The 19,501-nt window shown below is 42.8% G+C and overlaps 1 protein-coding gene across 7 annotated transcripts in view; it reads left to right on the forward strand.

Moving 5' to 3' along the window:
- Nucleotides 1–19,501, forward strand: part of Rbp6 (RNA-binding protein 6) — a 212,987-nt gene that overhangs the window by 101,115 nt on the left and 92,371 nt on the right. Inside the window, exon 1 of one of the 7 annotated variants that reach the window (XM_032434390.2) lies at nt 13,595–14,550. The exons of the other annotated variants lie outside the window; for them this stretch is intronic. The gene's annotated coding sequence lies outside the window, so the exon portion shown is untranslated. Of the gene's footprint in view, nt 1–13,594; nt 14,551–19,501 lie in introns of those variants that run through there. 7 annotated transcript variants of the gene reach the window in all.

Genomic DNA, 19,501 nt, shown 5'->3' on the forward strand with positions numbered 1-19,501 from the left:
GAGCATGTGTCTCCAGCTCCTGCCCCAGCTATCCAGCTCGTTCTGTGCCTCTCTCTCTCTCTCTGTGTGTGTGTGTGTGTGTGTGTGTGGGCGTGTGTGTGTGCGGTGTGTGTAATTGTCAGTTAGTTGGCGCTGTCAGTCCGAATGTTGAAATTAATTTATTTCAATTGAAGTTGAACTTTTGTGGCTTTATTACTTTGCAAAAGTTGTGCAGAGCTACGCATAATAAACGGCAGCCACCAACGTCAACTCGTTTTTTGAGATGCCCCAAAAACGTTGCCAGGTGCTGCCCTCAACTAACCCGTCCCGCCCCCATCCTACACCATCTGCACCTGACTCTTGCCTTTCATATATAGTATATATATATATATATATAGTATATATATTGCTTTGCGAAATAATCAAATTGCAAAATTGCAGCGTTTGCTGGTTGTCCTTCTCCTTAGCATTGAAGCCCAAAACCAAAACCAAAACCAACCCCAACCCTAACCCCAGTCAGAAAGCCCGTTCTTCTCGTTCTTGTCATTGCCGCCGTCAACTATCATCTTTGTTTTTGGTTTCATACTCTCATGTAGAGCATTATAGTATTGTCATAGAGTGTGTAACGCATAGCAGGAGACTTTTTGGCATATATATTCGTGATTATTATCAACATCGAATTGTTTTTGCCATGCCTGTCTTTCCTATTCGAAAATATATTACAAGCTATATATATAAATGATTGAATGTAAGTCATAAAACGTTTGCATAGATGCGTCTTTCTATCAAAAACTGGCGTATTAAATAGGAACAATTTCTGGATATTTTATTATTAGTTATTGTATGAGAAACTTGTGTGTTCCACAGGATCTCCTTACAAAATTTAACAAACTAGTTGCACTATGCTCTGGCAATATAAACACAATCATATCAATGTCATATTACTATTTCATAAAGCTCTATAGACAGCATCTGACAAAAAACTCGCTAGCGCAGAGTCAACTTCTTGTGCCTCAAGATATTCTTGCCACACTTGGCAAATATAAAATTAACTCTGTCTCAGATATATCTGCGCAGCTCTATCAAATACACTATATCATCTGAGTCATATAGATACTAAACTTTGAAGCCTGCAAAGTGTATTTAAACTTCGGTGTCGCGTGCCTTCTTTCTTTCGCATTTTTTGCTCTCATCTTCCATATTGTTTTTCTGATAGGGTATAGCTACCCCCTGTGCGGCAGGTGCTATTGACGGCTCTGCTGATAATTTGTTGCGAGATTTTGACATTTGCGAGTGGCAGCCGTGCGGCATTGATAGTTATTTGATATGCATATATTGACTAAAAATCATAAAAACTATATTGAAATGCTTGTAAATGAAAAACAGGTAAGCAACCAAGAAAAAACACGCTCACTCACCGATGCTCGACTCGAAGAGTTCCCTTGGATTTGGGCGAATAGCAAGAGATGCGACAGAGTGCATCTTTAACGTCCTTGAATAAGTAGCCAAAGCATTGATTTTAATCAATTTTCATTACTTTTATTCGGTTTTATCTCGGTTTACATAAATACTTGCTCTTTCCAATACTGGCTTCAGAATCGCCTTTTAGAGACGAACATTGTACTCTGATTAATACATAACGTATTAATCCTAGTTTAAGTTTTTTAACCGAAATCGGTTTGGAAATAGATCTCTATTTGAGGCTCAGTTTAAGCAGAGTATTTATTGTATAATATATATATTCAATTGATTCTTTATAACTTTTACTCTTTTACTTCCTCTAAAAGCCAGGCATTTAATGCTTAGTTAGATGATACTTTGTTTAGTTTCTCAAGATACATAAATGTCCATTTTCTCTAGTCTCATATGCTCAATGTGCGTTTAGGAATAGGGTATCATAATTATAAAGATGAGTTTGAAAAAAAAAAAAACACAAAAAATATGTAAGCAAAAAAAGTGTCATGATAAAATAGACACGTATAACAGGAAATATCTGTTAAGGTAAATGAGATATTAAAATGATATTTTCAAATAAAGTAGCTTTTCTTTTTGATGAAGTTAAGGTTTATAGAGAACTTACGACTTTGTCGAAGTCTTACTGAAAATTGTTTAAGAGAAACTCCTTTGCCGCTCTCATAACTGCCTAAAAGCTTAAAGTGGGACTTGACGAGGCTTTTCTTGTTTAATATATTACGGCTTTCTTTGTACTCTCTCTCTCTCTCTCTCTCTCTCCAAATTAAAAACTATGCCTTAGAGCTTGGCTGAAAGTCCGCTAACAACTTGAATATGGCATAAAATGAAATTTCTAATGATAATGTGCAGCCAGTCGGAATTGTTGTTGTTGTTGTTGCCCATTTTAGACTCGAATCAAAAATCAAAATCCGCACAAGGCTACAAATGTTAAATCCGCAAATAATTGACAAAGTTTAGGCATAAACGTGGCACTGTCTCTACTGTTGGCGGCAACACAGCGTATGTGGCAGGGGCGAGCTGCTGCTGCTGCTGCTGCTGCTGTGTGTGTGGCACGCTGGGGCTAACTTCAAAATATGTTGGCCACAAATGGCAAAAGTTTGACAGGTAAACGGAATTTGGTAGAATGTGTGCCGGGTAGCTGGCATGGTGCAGGGAGAAGGTGGAAGGTGGGCGTATCAAATGCGCATACGACTTGCTGGCGAGCACAATTGTTGTTGCGGCGCATAGTTGTGCTTTAATTTGTTGCCCGACTCAGACTCGAGTATCTATTATCCAGTTCTAGTTGAGTGTGCCGCCCGCCGCCCGCTGCCTGCCGCCCGTCGCTTGCCCATTTATGTTTAATGAGATACTTTTTAACAGCCTCATAAATGGCTATGATAACCACTTAATGTCGAGCTATAGCAGCAGCACCATCACCAACACCACCACCACCACCACCACCACCACCACCACCACCGCCAACACCACCAACAGCAACAAAAACAATTTACATATTAAACTTGCTGTCTGCGTCAGGCTCTGCCTCTGCCTCTGCCGGCGTCTCTGCCCACGCTACACATTCCCATGCCAGATCCTGGCCAGGCACAGCGGCGCATCGCTTCTCGCCGGCGCGTGCGAAATATGTACGCCTGCGGCGCATTCACTTTAATTTGATTAAATTTTGAACATTTTCACGTAAAAGTTGCTCCTTTGGCTCTTCAGCCTCAGCTCCAGTTCCTGCTCCTGCTCCGGTTTCGAGTCTGGCAATGTCGGCTTCGCGCTGTGGATATGGATGTATGATATGGATGGATGGGCTGTTATCGTTTGGGCTGTGCTGCTGCAACATGCCCAGCTGGATTCCTGCTGCTCAAAGGCTTGCCACAGAGTCGCCACCGATGCCGCCTCCGTGCTCAGCTGTTGTCTGTTTCCATTTCTTCCTCTATCTCTCTCTCTCTCTCTCTGTGTGTGTCTGAGTGTGTGCTAAATAGTTTTTTTCTGCCTGCCACTTTTTGTTGTATTTCATAATAAATAGTTGTTTAAACTTTTGCCCATTGCCCCAACAGCCGTTTGCCACCAATGTGGTTGCCTCTCATTGTTGCTGCTTGCCCCCGCCTCTGCTCCTTCTCCGGCTGCTGCTTCTCCGGCTCTTCAACTATTTTTTGTGCAATCTGCTCTGAGCCTTGCCTCAGTTTGGCTGTTGCATTGTTGTTCGTTTCCTTTTGCTGGCCGCACATAGTTATGGCCACGGTTTTTTGGCTTTTTCGGCTATGTGCACTGATTTTACTTGGACCCCAGCTTACTTTTTTTCACCCCTTTAAACATTTGGCTACAGCCGGAGAGCATTCCGTGCTGCCGGCCAGGTTGCAAAACATTGAAAATTTTCAAATTAATTCGTATCATTTAAATCACAGACATCGCCCAACACGAAGCTGGGCAAAATCTTCGAACAGGCTGCCGCAAAATCGAACCGAGTCTCTCACACAGAACGAGTCCCAGTTAGCTGCGAACTAGAGATGGAAGAGTGTGAAATTTGAACAACCCAAAAAAAAGTTGTCTATAGAATACTTAAAGAAATATGCGAGTGATTCGATGAATGTGTGAATTTAGATTCTGGCATATTTTGGGGCAATCAAATCTCAATAAACATCTTGAAAGTAGAGAAATAAAATGAGGCAAGAGCAATACATGATGTAGGATTTTTAAACGATGTGTTTGCAACATTCATCTGCCATTTATTTTGATTCCTTGCTAATGAAGAGAGCTTTATGAGCTCTAAATGTTCCTGTTTCTTATTCTCCATTCTCTCTTTCATTCTCTGCGCGCATGTGAAGCCTTGGCTGACCCTGGAACTAACTTTTTGATATATAGATATCCTTGTGTATAATCCTTAGTCAGCTCTGCTTTGAAATCCAGTTCTTGAGTAGCGTCTAATTAATGCCTCGTGACACGCTTTGTGGCACAGACCGTCTCTAGTTGTGGCTGCTGTTGCGACCATTTAAGTTATGGAGCACATCGAGCTGAGCAAACGAACAGATAAACAATAAGTAACTGTGAATTATAGCGGCCATTACTTTTGCCCTGCTTGTGAGGGTGAATTGGCAATTGTTGTTGCTGCTGCTGTTGCTGTTGCTCTGCGTCTGTTAGTTGTTTATGGCAGGACAATAATTAGGACAATGGCGCAACGCATCAGTTTGAACAAGAGCTGTTGCGATGAAGTTTGCGCCCCAACATATATTGGCCCATCAGGAAAATGATATTTCGAATGTTCCAATGTTCGAATGCCACTAGCCTCACAAAATTAGTTAATTAGACGCCGCCATTGATGGAGGGGCCAACATTCAAATATATGCAAACACACACAGAAATTTGGCAGCAGTAGCAGCAGCAGCAGCAGCTTCCCGTGCCACATTTCCAATTGAGCCAGTGCAGCCTAATGCTGCCAGGCTGTCTGTCTATCTGCCTGGCTGCCTGCCTGCCTGCTTGCCACTTGATGCGGCATCAACAGTTGGCAAATCGAACTCTGTCGCTGCGTAAATTGCTTATGAAATTGACATCCAATGCCGAGCGATTCTCTGACAGGAACGGCTGCCTCCGCCGCTGTTACTGCTGCTTTCTGCTGTCTGCCGGAAATGGAAACAGCGCTAATGACGAGCCAAACGCAGCCACAGACACACACACACACACACACACACACACACACACACGCGCGCGCACACACACACACTGACGTACATGTATAACCCACATAATTGGCAAATCACACACATTGATTTCAACGTGTGTTGTTGTCGTTGCCGTTGCAGGCTCAATCGTTCATTTCGCACTGGCAACACAACCGCAGCGCCTACCTCTAGCCCGCTCGGCTGGTGGCATCATCCGCACCCACACCACCTCTCACCACCATCACCACATCCGACATCGACGAGCCAAAATGCTGACAGAAAATATGGCGCATAATTTTAAGGCAATGGATACCCCAAACCACACGCTGCTCTCCGAAACCTCAACCTCAATTTAGCCCAAGCTTTTAGGTGTGCGCCTGTATCTGTGTGTGTGTGCGTGTGTGTTTGTGTGTGTGTGTGCCTGCCTCATATAGGGCATCATTAATAACACTGAAACATAGCCAACACTCGGCGCAGAGACAACATCATTATCAAAGGCCTCGTCCTGCAGCGTGTCTCATCAGACGAGTTCAATTTTCATTGTTTGGTTTTTCATCTTTTTCTTTTTTTTCTTTTTTCTTTTTGTTTTCTGTATTTTAGCTGCTGCTCTTTCTTGTCGTTGACTTGAAATGGCAGCTGTAGCGTTGATCTTAAATAATTAGGCAAACTTTGTGTCTGCTACAGGCAGTCAGGCACACACACACACACACACACATTATACACACACAGAGACAGTCATCAACTTTAGCCCCGTGCCATGTCAGGCAGACAGCAAAAAATTGCTTCATTGCTGTAATTTATAACATTCGCTTGTCATTAACAGCAATTTTAATCGCTGCCAACTCACACACACACACACACACACGCGCACACAATCACACACTTAAGGGTGTACGTGTCCGTTTAAGGGTGTGCGTGTGTGTGTGTGTATGTGTGTGCACGGCATTTAAAGCGTGAAAATATTAATTTATGGGCTTTTAAAATGAGTTGCCTGTGCACATACACACACACACACACAACAAATCGGCTATGAAAATATGCTATAAATATATACATATATATGTGTGTGTGTGTGTAATATTTTCAAATAGCAAAAATTGTTCAACTTAAATACCAAAGCACGCGATAAACACTCAATCAAATATATCAAATAAAAATCAAATAAATATCACATTATTGCCGATTTTAATAGCTATTTATATTTTTATGCAGCTGATGATATCCATTAAATTATTTTTAAAAAGTCATCTAAACTAGGCATATGAAATATATATATTTAGCATTGCTGAATTGCTCAAATATTCGTTTCTTTTGCTTAGTTAATTAAATTTATAACTCATTTTTAACAATTTAGAAATTCTCAGTATTAGTGAAATGCATTTATTGAAATTCCGAAATTCCCTTTTTCGTAGCTTGTTGTTGGTTAATTTTATAATTAATATTTATGTTCATAGAAATATTTTTACATTTAGCGAATTTTATTTTTGAATTCCAATTAATTGGTTAATTAAATTCTATTTGTCAACTGTTGATTTTGTTATTGTCTTTGATTAAACTTGTTGATTTTCGTTTATACGAAATGTTCCATTTCCAATTGTTCCAATACTTTCATTCCAATTGTTACATGAACTATGAACCAATTTTATCAAGGAAAAGTCTGTTAGACATACAAACTATATTCAAATCGCTGTGTACTTTTTATTTTCACTGTTGCTTTTCCACTTGTTCCATTTACATTTTCATTTCCACATGTTTCATGCACTACATACCAATTTATACATTTACATTTCTGCAAATTATACAATTTAAATTTAAGGCTGTTTTATATTAACCTGGCTATTTTCATTGTTCCATTTATATTTGTTCCATGTTCTCGCTCTTCTTTACCATGCTGTCGTGTTCTCTTGACACTCTTCTCTTCAATCCTTAGATGCTCTGCCAGTAAAGTTATTATTGTTATCTAACTCGTCCGATGAGATCTACTCAATGACTCCTTAATTCCATATCCCAAAACATTCCAAATACTCGCAATTCGCAACAGCAACAACAACAACAACAAGAGATAGATGGTGAAATCTATTTATGCGGCTGCTTAAAGCCCATAAACCACAGCCAAAATCCAGTGGTCGTCGCATTTAAGTGCGCCAACAACCACCGTCGAGCAAATCCGCTCGCCTTAATCTTCACTTGCTGCGCGTATCTTAATAAACTATTAAATCAAACACAAGCTTCACTGCACGCAAGCCACACACACGCGCACACACACACACACACACACACACGTTTAGCGATATGGATACGCACACACAATCGCAACTACTCATATATAGAAATATATATATATATACATATATATATGCATGTGTGTGTGTGTGTGTGTATAGTAAATAAATAAATGAGTTATATGCGCGTTGTTCGCATTCACATTATTCTCCATGGCATTGGCGCTTTCCTGTGTGTGTACTGAGGTTGCCAGTTTTTGGCATTGGACCGGCGCGTGTCCCGTTTTTTTTTTTTTTTCTGTCGATATTTTCCTCTTCTTTTTCATCTTTCAGGAAACCGATACGACGTGGCCATTATGGCTGCGTTGGCCTGTTAGTAAGTAAGTCACCCAGCAGGAACCAGGAAGTGAGTTAAGGCTCAGGCAAACAGAAATAAATTGAACTGAAATTGGCCCCACTATGCATTATAAATGTTCAGCCAAAAAAAAAAAAAAACAAAACAAAACATAACGAATTTGTTATTGCCGCTGCAGCGATTTATTCTTTTTGATAATTTCTTATTAATGTTTAGAGGAAGCAAAAGAGAAACGGGTCAGTTGGACACTAAGAAAAAGTTTGGGCTTAGTAATTAAAAAAAAAAATAATTAATAGATACAAATAATAATTGAATGGTTCAGAACAGGCAGAATAATTTTTCTTACAATGCTTCGAACATGCCATAAATTTATTTATATATTTAAAGTCTTCTTTCTAAAGATTCTTGTGTTTTTAGTTTAACCTGAAGAGTATATATTTATATTATATATATTCTAATTTATTACATGGCAATTGGCAATGTAGAACCCCTAACTGACTAGTCAAAAGTACAATAAATAATTAAAAATATTTAAGCTTTGTTTTTCAATATGTTCAAAAATGTTGCACTTGTGCTTATATTCAAAGTTTTCCGTTTGTTCCCTTATTTTTATTAAATATTTAAGCTTATAGTTCGATTTTCATTTTGAAGCTTTCGACTGATATATTTCAATATATATCATAATTTATATTTAGTTTAGTTTAGTTCGATTTATGTTTCCCAGCTTTTGACTGATCTGATGTAGTTTTCACAAACTTGTAGCTGTGTTTTATTTTTTTGCCAGTGGCTATGGTTCTACTTTCCCAGGACGATATCTGAGGTGGCTGCAGTTGCCCCGCGGCTGTTCCCAGCAGCCTTGGCTGGCATTACCTTTGTTGGTTACCAACCCCCCCAACCTCTGTTACCTCTGCTGCTGCTGTTGCTGCGACTGTCGTTATTATTTATGTTTTGTTATCCGTTGACCAGAGCGTTGGCGCTTGTTTTTTACACACACACAGGGACACACAAGCAAATGCTGTTGCTCACCTATTTTACGATAGAATGAATATCTTGCGCTACTCTTGCTCTTGCTTGGTTGTGAGAATGGGTATGTGTGCGTGTGTGTGTTTGTGTGTGTGTGTGTAGTTTTTGCCACTGTATTTTTCTATAAGCTCGCAGTTTTCCCAGCTCTGTTCTATTCTGCTCTGTGTGTGTGTGTGTGTGAATATATTTTTTTTGTGTTTTTGGCTGCTGCTGCTGCTTCTATGTACTTCCGTTTTGTAGTGAAAAGAGCTTTGCGTGTTGCTGCATGCGTGTGTATTTGTGGGCGTGTGTGTGTGTGTGTGTGTGGCGCTCGCCTGTTTGTTTGTGCTTAGAGAATTGATGGCAAAAGGATGTGTGTGATTTCGCATATGTGTGTGCCTGAGCTTGAGCTCGCGTGTGTGTGCGAGTGTGTGTGTGCGAGTGTGGCGCTATGTTTTTGCCACTGCTGCTGCTGGCCGCAAATATCTGCTGAATGAAGTGGCATTTGTTAGTGTGGTTTAAAGTAAAGTGCGCGGCGTAAGCTTTTAACAAGCGAAATTGCTTAAATGTTGCTGGACAACAGCAGGATATAAGACTGGAGTGAGGAAAGAGAGAGGAGGCGCTTGAGTTACTCGCCCGACTGGCTTAAAGTTAACCAGCAGGTGGAGCACATTGCGAAAGTGCATGAGAATGTTAAGTAGTCATGTAGATGTCGAGTCTGTGGCATGACTAAATAAGTTATTCATATCAAGTATTGTTTTGCGGCTTAACGCAACTCGAGTGCTTTTGGATATGGTTAAACAAAAGCAAAAAAATATATATATAGACTACAATGGACACCCCAACTTCACGAAGAGTCGACTTATGCGTGGGCTTGCCTTAATCTAATAGGAATTTAATTTAATGTCTGTGATTAAGGCTTTCTCAATTACCGCTACAAACCCTCAAAATCGGCATTAAAGAATTTAATTTAAGCTGGCAACAAATTTAAATATATATATTTGAATCTCAATTAAACTGAATTACATTTATTGCTGCAATAAATATTCATAAATTTATACAAATACGTTTCATCTTTGCAATAACAAAATAATAAATGTGCATAAAATAAGTAAAATTAGTGAAAATGAAAATATATATATTCATTTGTACAGCTCTGCAAACCAGCAAAAAAATAGCCGCTGGTTCTGTATAGGGTTTCGAATCAGCTCACTCGTGAAGCTAGTTTTGCACATTCTTGCACCTGGATTCAATTTTTAATCTATATTTGCCCTCTGTACTGAAAATATTGCAAGCGGTGCCTATTTTCTTATGCAAACGCGGGCTAAATTCCGAGCTCGACCCGAATTTGGCATCTATCTATAGTTGGAGGAATGCAATGTTTGGGTCCCTTAAAAATTTTCTGGTCCATAAAAATACTTGAGTTGGGTTAAGGTTCGTTGCTGAAATAATATAAACATTACACAAGTTGATTAAAAATCAGATTATATAATTTAAGCCAATATTTTCCTCGAACTATTTGATATGCTTATTTAGATTGCACTCTGCGACTATCAAATTGAAGAGGAAATTTCCGTTGAAATCACATTGAAAATAGCTTTTGTGAAAATCTGTAAATGTTTCTTAGTTTAGTGAAACGTTTTACGCAGATATTTATCGTTTTAAAATTCTTTGAATTTACTGAAGAATTCCCGAGTTAGCCTCTGCTACACACGCACATTCCAATTCAATGCAACATTCGCATACGAATCGCTGCTCTAAGTGAATTTAGTTGCTGCCCCTTTACACTCCAAGCAACCTCCTGCCACCCGCCAGCACATAACGTGCCACGCTTTTGTATATCAAGACACGCATATACACAAACACACACATGCATAAAATAATCTTTTTATGTGGCTGTTTTGAGCAGCTCGATAGCGCAATTTGAGAAGCTGGGCTGCAGGAGAGGCAGCTCTGCCAGCATCTGTAGGCGTCCATTGTTTGATCTTGTTGCCCGACTTGAGTGACTGGCTGGCAGGCAGTCGTGAGGAGGGGCTCGGGCGGGCAGGCAGGCAGGCAGGCAAAGCGTCCCCATGGAGTCGTCAATAAATGCGATAAAACCAAACATGTTTCATTTGCAATGGGCCAGAGGATCCACAGCTCGAGCTGCTGGGCTCTGCCTTGGGCTGCTGCACACACATCTCTCATCTTACAATGGGCCAGGAACTCATAAAATTGTGCGAGCGACGGGCGTCAAGTGTTGCTTGGCCGCCCAACTCCTGTGTGGATTTTGACCCATAATTGACTTGTACACATGCCAACTCCCAAGCCGCAGCAGCACCAGCAGCAGCAGCAGCAGCATCAGCTCCTGCGGCTCCAGCTTCCAGCTTCAGCTTTAGCTGCTGCTGATGCGTGTCTAGGCGGCATTAGGATACGCACACATATTTATATATTTGCTCTAGTACTAATCCTTAGCCTGCTAGCTGAATTGCTTGCCCCTGCTCCGTCCGCTCTTCCCTCTTCCCCACCCGGCTACAGTTGTAGTGTGCTGAAATGTCAGCTTTGACATTTTTAATGCCCCCATAGCTATCATTAGATGGGCGAACAAAGCGCAGCCAACGAACAAAGCCAATCGAAATAATCAATACAAATTTTATAACCTTACACACACACACAACAATCCCACGCACGCACACACACAGTCACACACAACAATGAAATACATTACAAATCAATTGCAATCGCTCGAAAATCGGCGTACGAATTTCCATAGACGATGTCTGGCTTTGTGGGTTCCTGGCTGCTGGTGCCTGCTGCCTGCTGCCTGCCGACTGCTGGATTCCTGGCAAAGGCAAAAGGGGCAACATTATTATCATCATCAAGCGCACAATGTTAGTGCCGCCGGCAGCAGAGTTCGGCTGCGTAGCGGATGGCCAGCGGGGAGCTGCTACGAATCGGCAAATGAAACAAACCAGGATTTACATCTACACAGTTATTGCTGCTGCTCGCACGCACACACACACACACACGCACACACGCATGCAGCATTTCCTTTGGGTTATTTTCCGGGAACAACATTTCATGGCACTGATAAAGCTGCCATGGCAGCGACACCAGCAGCCGCTGCTGACGTCGACAGCGCTGCCGCCGCTGGCAGCAAGCTGGGGTAAGGCGCGCCAATGCGCCCGCGCAGCGAGCAACCGTGAGAGAAGGAGCGACAGAGAGGGAGAGAGTTTGCGAGAGCGCCAGTTTAGCTTTCAGTTTTTGAGGGAAATTTCACTCAGACAAGTGGCGCTGCGAGCGTTTGTCGGCATGTCAGCAACAACAGAAAACCTGCCCCCGGGTCGGTAGGCAACAAAATATTTGACGCAAGTTGCGCGGCCTGTCTGTGTGTGTGAGCGTGCACGTGTCTGTGTGTGTGTGTGTGTGTGTGTGTGTGCTGCTATGTGTGAGCGGTGCCGCGTGCACTCCAGGCAATGTCAAGTTGACACTTTCACCAATACACGCACACAGACACACACACACTCACACACACATACAGGGAGCAGGCGCCTAACGACAACTTAGGCAATTATGATGTTGTCGCTGCCGCTGCTGCTGCTGATGACAACAATTAATTATTAACAATATTAACTACAAGTGTAGTAACATAGCAGCCTGCATTAATTGCTAAACATGCCACGCATGCAAACCTGCTCACCTGCCAGAAAGTGTAGCTGCTGCAGCTACATGCTGCATGCAACACCATTAACAGTCGGCCTACAGCGGCAGTGGACACCCTCTATAGAGGTTACATTTGCCATTGTTGTTTGTTTGCACCATTTGCGGCCTCCATCTCTCATCTGCCCATCTCGTTTGCTCTGCCGTCGGCTCTGTGTGTGTGTGTGCGGCGGCCACCCACGAAAACAAACATAAAGGTGCAACAATGACGCGCGTAGATTTTTGCCGAGCTCTCCAAAGCGGCGCGTGCCCGTGCTCTCACTCTATCTCGCTGTCTCTCTCTCTCACACACACACACACACACACTCTCTCTCTCTCTCTCTCTCTCTGTTGTTGTGCATGTATGTGTGTGCCTCTCTGGCTGCCTCTACAGTTGCAATTAGCGCGTTCTCTCTCTACTTCTCTCTTTCATATGCGCTCTCTCTTTCATATGCGCTCTCTCTCTCTCTCTTTCTACCTCTCTGTTAAGTCATTTTGGCCTGTGAAAGTGAATTTTTAGAGACTGTTTTGTGTGCGATTGCAACATTGTGCGGCTGTCTAGGCAAGCGGGACGCTGTGTGGGGGCCAAGTACAAGCTGCCTAGCTAACAGTGGCCACACACACACACGCACACACACACACTTGCACTCGAGTGCTAACAGCATCGATCGATGCAACTGCATAGAAAGTGCTGCATACCAAACAGGGTAATTATTTTGATTTGCTTTGAAAATCCTCTTAAATTAAAATTAAAATATAAAATTAGCTGAAATTAAATATTAATTAATTTAAGCAAACTTCAGGCCAAGTACTGAGCTTATTTGCTTACAACCAAAACGAGCCTGGCAACCCTGCCAGCTGGGCCGCATCTGCAACAACAAGAACAACAATTGAAGCATTTAACTGTCTTCGTGCCTTTGCGGGGGTGTTCACGAGCGCGCGCTCTCGCGTCACAGCTTTCTCTCTCTCTGTCGCTGTCACTGTCTCCCTGTCTCTCTCGCTCTCTATCTCTCTCTCTCTCTCTCACACACACACGAGCTGCTCGTTTTCTCTCTCGCGCGCGCTGCCTGTGGCACTGTTAGTCGCTTCCGTTGTTGTAATGCTTCTGCGCTGCTGCCGCTGTCGCTGTTGCTGCCACAGGACGCTCTGCCGCTGTCGCTGCCACTGTCGCTGCCGCTGCTAACGTCGCCGCTTTGGATGTGCTGGCTGCGTTTTTGCTTTTGCTAAAAATCCTACGCAATTCGCGAGAGTCCTTCAGTCGTTATCAGACAAGCGAGTCCAGCAGTCGTTGCGTTCTGTTCCTTAGCCGTGCAAAAGTAGCCTAGTGAAAACAACAAAAGCCAACAAGCAACAGCAAAAGCATAAAATAAAAGCCCAAAAGGAAATCAATTCTCGAATTCTCAGTCAAGGAACAACAACAACAACAACAACAACAACAGCAACAACTCACAACGCAGTTCAATTTATTGTCAATAGCGGCGAATTTTTCGGTAGACGACGACGCGTTTTACTCAGTAGCGAGATTTTTATTCACGTGATTCGCAACGCGTTCAAGTGCAATCAACAGCGACAACAAAAACAACAACAAATTAAAAACAAAACAAGCAAATAAGAAGCAGGACACATTTTACGCGCTGTCTAACATTGAGCTTTAGTAGTGTAAAGAAAAAAAAAAACGTAAATAAAAAACAAACAAACATAAAAAACGCGAATGCAATTAGTTAAACGGCAATTTCAAGAGCTTCTCAATTAGTTGTGAAACATAGCGATAAACAACGAAACGAACACAAGCAACAAATAGTTAAAAAACAACAAGACAACAACAACAACAACAACAACAACAACAACAACAACAAGGACAACAACTTAGAACAACAGGCCAGGAGCTCAGGAAACGCGATCTTTGTTTTGCTTTTCGGCCGACGGTTGCTCGGCGCTTTCATCCAGAAATTTTCCTGTCGAAGGTGTTGCTATAAATTCAATCAAAATTTCACACTTTGGAGTAAATCTGTTTTACGTGAAGCAGCCAGCGGAGTTATTTCAGCAGCCGCCGCCGCTTCCGCCGTTGCCAACGCTGCCAGCGCCGGCGACAATTAAAGCGATTAGTCCGCCAGTTCAAGCAGCGGCAGCAGCAGCGCCGCCCTTGACGCCGACGCCGCTGTCAGCGACAACCGCCACAATTCCAACAAAGAAACTCGTTGTAAGTAGCCGACAACCCCCCTCCCCCACACACTTTGTCAACCACCCCTTACCATAAGACATTGCTTAATTATTGTTCTTTGACCATTTTTCTCTGGACTGTTTTTGTTTATGAAAGTTTTGCGCCTCCCCAAAAAGTATGCAATGAATTATTTTTGTATTTCTTGTCGTTTATTTGTTGTTGTTGTTTTTTTTTTGTGTTCTCCTTTCCATTTGCTATTATTTTTACATATTTCGCTTCGCACGCAATAAATTAATTTATGTCCAAAGTCGGGCACGTTTCGCACCCAAAAAGAACGAGACCTGATCCTCACCCCGACCCCCCCCTGCGAAGGGTGACCCTTCGCTGGGGACGCTCGTTTCTCACCTGTGTGTGCCCATCCATTACAACGTGTCGTTTATAAGATTTTGGCGAGTAAATCGTTTTAAGTGTGACCGACCGCCAGACCGCCCGCCCGCCCGCCGCCATCTCAAGCACAACAGAGAAATTAAAATTCCAGCTATCCTTGCTGCAGGACACCGCATCTAAACTGTAGTTGGCTTCGCGTCGCGTCCTCGTGCCTGTTTATAATATTGTTGCTTGTAATTTGCTTTTAATTTGTTTGGCAAACGCCAACACTTCAACACGGACACACACACACACACACACACGCGACACAAAGGACAAGCGCGCACAGAATACAAAAAATAGAAACGAAAAAAATGTCATAAAAATAATTACGCACCGCGCGCATAAAACGTAACGCGTTGGCAATTCGCGTGTCTCAACGCGACTTTTCCGTTCCCCACCCCAAACTGGCCGCTTGGCAAGACTTGCCTCATAAATTTTATAGCACAGCTGTAAACGCGAATAAAGGCTCGATCGAAAAGTGGCCATAAATAAGTTGATATATATATATATATATATATACAAGTATTTATAGTGTGGTTCTTCCTCTCATTTTGGGAAAAGAAGCGCGAGCTCTTCTCCAGCTGCTGATTGTTGGCCTACAGCTGTTTTATGATGAATGCGCCGCTTGGCTCTATTTAAATCATAAAAAGCGAAAGGCATTGCCTTTTGGCGCTGCACAACTTGCTGCATTTTAACTGTTGGTCGAAAATATTTTCAAAATAGTCTTCGCCACACAACTAGCCAAAAACTTGATGATGTGGGTCGTTAAGATGCCATCAAATAGGTTTAACTAGTTGAAATGCTTTTCCATTTTGGTTTATTGCCAGCTGTTAAATTGCTTAACTGAAAGTTTTAGAAATATAAAAATCAAAAGCACATCACTTTGATTAAATTTGAGGCACAAAGCGTAGTTTTGACTTTATATCTGGCAACGCTGCTCAGTATTATATTCAATAATTTCCCGATTTATATCTAATTTGTCTTTAAATATTCTAAGATCAGCTAATTTCCGAAGCCAGATCTGGCAACACTGCCTACTCTAACATCTGGCAACGCTGTTCAGCGATTGTCATAGTCAGCGCCTTAACACTTTGAGAATTATAAGCGCAAACGTAATCCTTTTGGGTATTGCTTTTGCATTCCTGTAGCGTCTCCACCTGCCATAAACTCATGTCAATTTCTTTTATTCCCAGCGAACCCATCGCAGCTAGAAATATATATTTTTAGCAGCGAAATTCGAAATTCGCTTATATGTTATCAGCAGAGCTTTGCCCCAGAGCATTGCTTAAGCTGTCAGTTAAATTTAACTGGCAAATCTTCATCAAATATTCCAACAACGCCGCCTGCTCCATAAATATTGCCCGGCCCGTTCTGCGGTCTCCGGGCTCAAGTAGTCGTAGTTGGCATAGTGCAATGTGCAGTGTCAGGCTACACCTATTGATGATGCCTGCCTCAAAGTGGAAGAGTCGTAAGCCACATTAGCTGTGTGCTTGGTGCTTGCTGCCTGTAGCTGGGTCCGGGGCTCTGGTGCTTGTCTAACTGCCAGTTTAGATTTGTGTCTAGTGACTTTGGCTTGTGGTAAACACTTGAGTTTAATGGTTTGTTGACTGCTTTACCCAGAGCCTGAGCCGCAGCTGACTGGCTGACTGGATCCCAAAGACGTTTGTGCGAGTATAATAAAATTCTCGTCTATTGCCGTGGCCATAAAAGCTGGCTACGTAAACGAGCATTAAACTGCCAACCACTTCAGCACTCGACTCTCGACTGTTTTATTATTTACTAACTATTTTATTTGATTTGATTTAATTTAAGGCAGCTGCCATTGCTGCCCTTTAGCCGGTTTTAAAGGCCTTAACTCGCCAGCCCAACCGCAAAGCCCATTTTCGTGACATGCCAAAAGCTCTGCAGCACAGGATTATCAATGTCTAGTCCTTTCGGAATTTACCAGCAACAAAAAAAAAAAAATAAATAAGATAGCCAAAATCTAAGCAATCAAATAAATGCGATAGAAAGGTTTTAGCAATAGTTATAATGGGTTCTACAAGGCTTATGTGGTTGACAAAAGAAGCCGGGCTTACGGTCGGGACACACATATGTTAGCTGCGAGAATGTTCAAGTTTGGGAAAAACTCATTTCATATTTAAATACTTTAACTTGCCACAAATACGATTTGTATAATCTTAGTTTGATTTTGGTTTGCTTAATTCCTGATAACATGCTCGTAAGCACTCAAACTTGACTATTTTATTAAAATAAAATTCGAGAGTATTGTCAGCGACTGTTTTCACATGATTTTCCTATTTCTGCTTACCTTTTCGCTTCCTTTTGACAGGTGTTTTGCTGTTTCCATTACTTGCATTCAATTTTATGTATTTTCTTTGCTTTAATTAATACTTAAGAACTTGAAAAGAAAAAGGGTATTGCCTGGGACTCAAATTGCAAGCACCTCAGGTTCTTTACCTACCTTTTCCCCTGATTTTGGCATGCTTTTGTAAGGTGTTTTGCTGTTATGTTGATTTTTATGTGTTTTGCTTACAAAAAGCAACTCTGAAGAGGCACACACTTTGTTATTTTCTTGAAATAATAACCCAGGGTATTTACATGAATTGCCTGCTTTCTTGCTTACATTTGCCTTTGCTTTTGGCATGCTTTTGTAAGGTGCTTTGCTATTTCGTTGACTTTGTCGTATTTGAGAGTGGATCAGCTGGCGAATAACAGAGCTCATCCGACTGCTTACACACAGCCAACAAGTCAGTAAGGCACTCAGTTCATCCCTCCATCTGTCCGTCCGTTTGTCTGTCAGCTAGTCCATATTGGGAGGAAACCATGGAGTCCAAGCGTTGGCTTAGTCCCTTTTGCAGCTGCCGTTAAGCGCTGCTTGAGGGGCTTAGGCGATGCCTGCCTTCCATAAAACTGTCACAATGAAGCCAGCATGTGAGTGTGGGAGTGGGAGCGTGAGTGTGGGTGTGAGGGTGTGGGTGTATCTGTGTGTGTGTGTGTGTGTGTAGGAATGGGTAGCCACAAGCAATTAGCTGTCATGCAGATGGGGAGCAGAAAGAAAGAGAGACGGAGTCAAACAAAAAGAAAGGAAGCCGCAAATCAAAAGCAAAAACCAAAAGCAATTGTCAGCCAAATTGGCATTGGCATTGACTGCGTTGAGATTTGATTTATCAACATGTTTCACGTGCGACACAAAAATCGCTGGCATTGTCAGCCCAGCTGGGGACCGAGAAGTTATGTGGCAGTAGCTGGGCGGTCGGCTGAGAGGGGGACTGGAGGGTCGAGGCAATCACACAAATACGACGTTTTCGTTTTACGCGTCGCCGCATCGAAATGTGCGTGCCACACACACACACACACATGCACACACACACATACACACACACACACTGGGAGCTCGGAACATAAGCTGGGCGGGGGGTAGCCCAACTGACGCGTTTCCGTCAAGTGCAACAAGCAGAAGATGAGCAGGATGGGCATGGGGGCAGGGCTACTAGCTGGCAGTCAGCGTGCGTGGGTTTATTAAAATTTTAATATCAACGGCAAAAGTCGAGGCAGGCAGCCAAGTAAAAAATGTGTGCGGCACAAACTTTTTTGCCAGGACGAATGTCGACGCACAAGCAATCAACCCCAGCCAGCCAGTCAGTCGATCAGGCAGCATGCCAGGACATCGTCAGGAGGCAGCCGTGCTGCCAGCTGCTTTGAGCTGCTGGAGCCACTTCAATGTGTGCGTAAGAAAATAAGTCATTTTCCCTTAAGGGTAAAGCAGCCTTGACTCAGCCAGAAGCGCGCAGAAAATTCATCGATTGAATACAATACAAATATGTCAACGAGCCGCTTGAGATGTCGACGTTGACGACGACGGCGAAAATCTCGGAGTGAAACTTTCACCAGCAGTCAACGCAGCCAACAGACGGAGTAGCCAACTCTGAGGAAACAGCAGAAACAGCTCGGTTTTAGCTCATTTCAATGTGCCTTGGGTAGAGTCTTGGCACAGGCTTGGGGTCTTGGGGCATTGGGAATGAAAACTCCTCGGCTTGGCAAAACCAATCAGTCAGCGGAGTGGCTTTTGCCGGGGTGTTGAATTACGGGTATTTTGTGTGAATTGAATTTGGCATGCCAGGAGCGTGGAGCATGGAGTGTGGGCAGGCGAAGATCAGGCAGGCGGCAGAAGAAAAAAAGCAAAAACTTGGCTCTCTCACACCTTGCAAATTATTTGCAAACGCATTCCATTCGAGTTACTTAGGCAGGCGACAGGAAGCAGGCGCCAAGTGACAACCGCCGGCGGCAATCAGCGCATCCAACACAAAATAACAAGCTCGGCATGGGGGGGCAGGGTTAGGCAGTGACGGGAGTGACGGGGACGGGGGCGGTTGGTTGTGGGGGGCCGGCAGCTGTGAATTGTTATTTTATGAAATTGCAAACACAATCAAGTTGACAAGCAGCCTTTGTCTTTGGCTTTAGTTCTGGGCTTTGTCTACATTGTCTTTAACTCCAGCCACCGCTGTGCGTGTGCGTGTGTGTGTGCCTGTGTGTGTGTGTGTGTGTGTGTGTGTGCGAG

This window comes from Drosophila virilis, chromosome 3, assembly GCF_030788295.1.
Source record: "Drosophila virilis strain 15010-1051.87 chromosome 3, Dvir_AGI_RSII-ME, whole genome shotgun sequence".
Lineage (NCBI taxonomy): Eukaryota > Metazoa > Arthropoda > Insecta > Diptera > Drosophilidae > Drosophila > Drosophila virilis.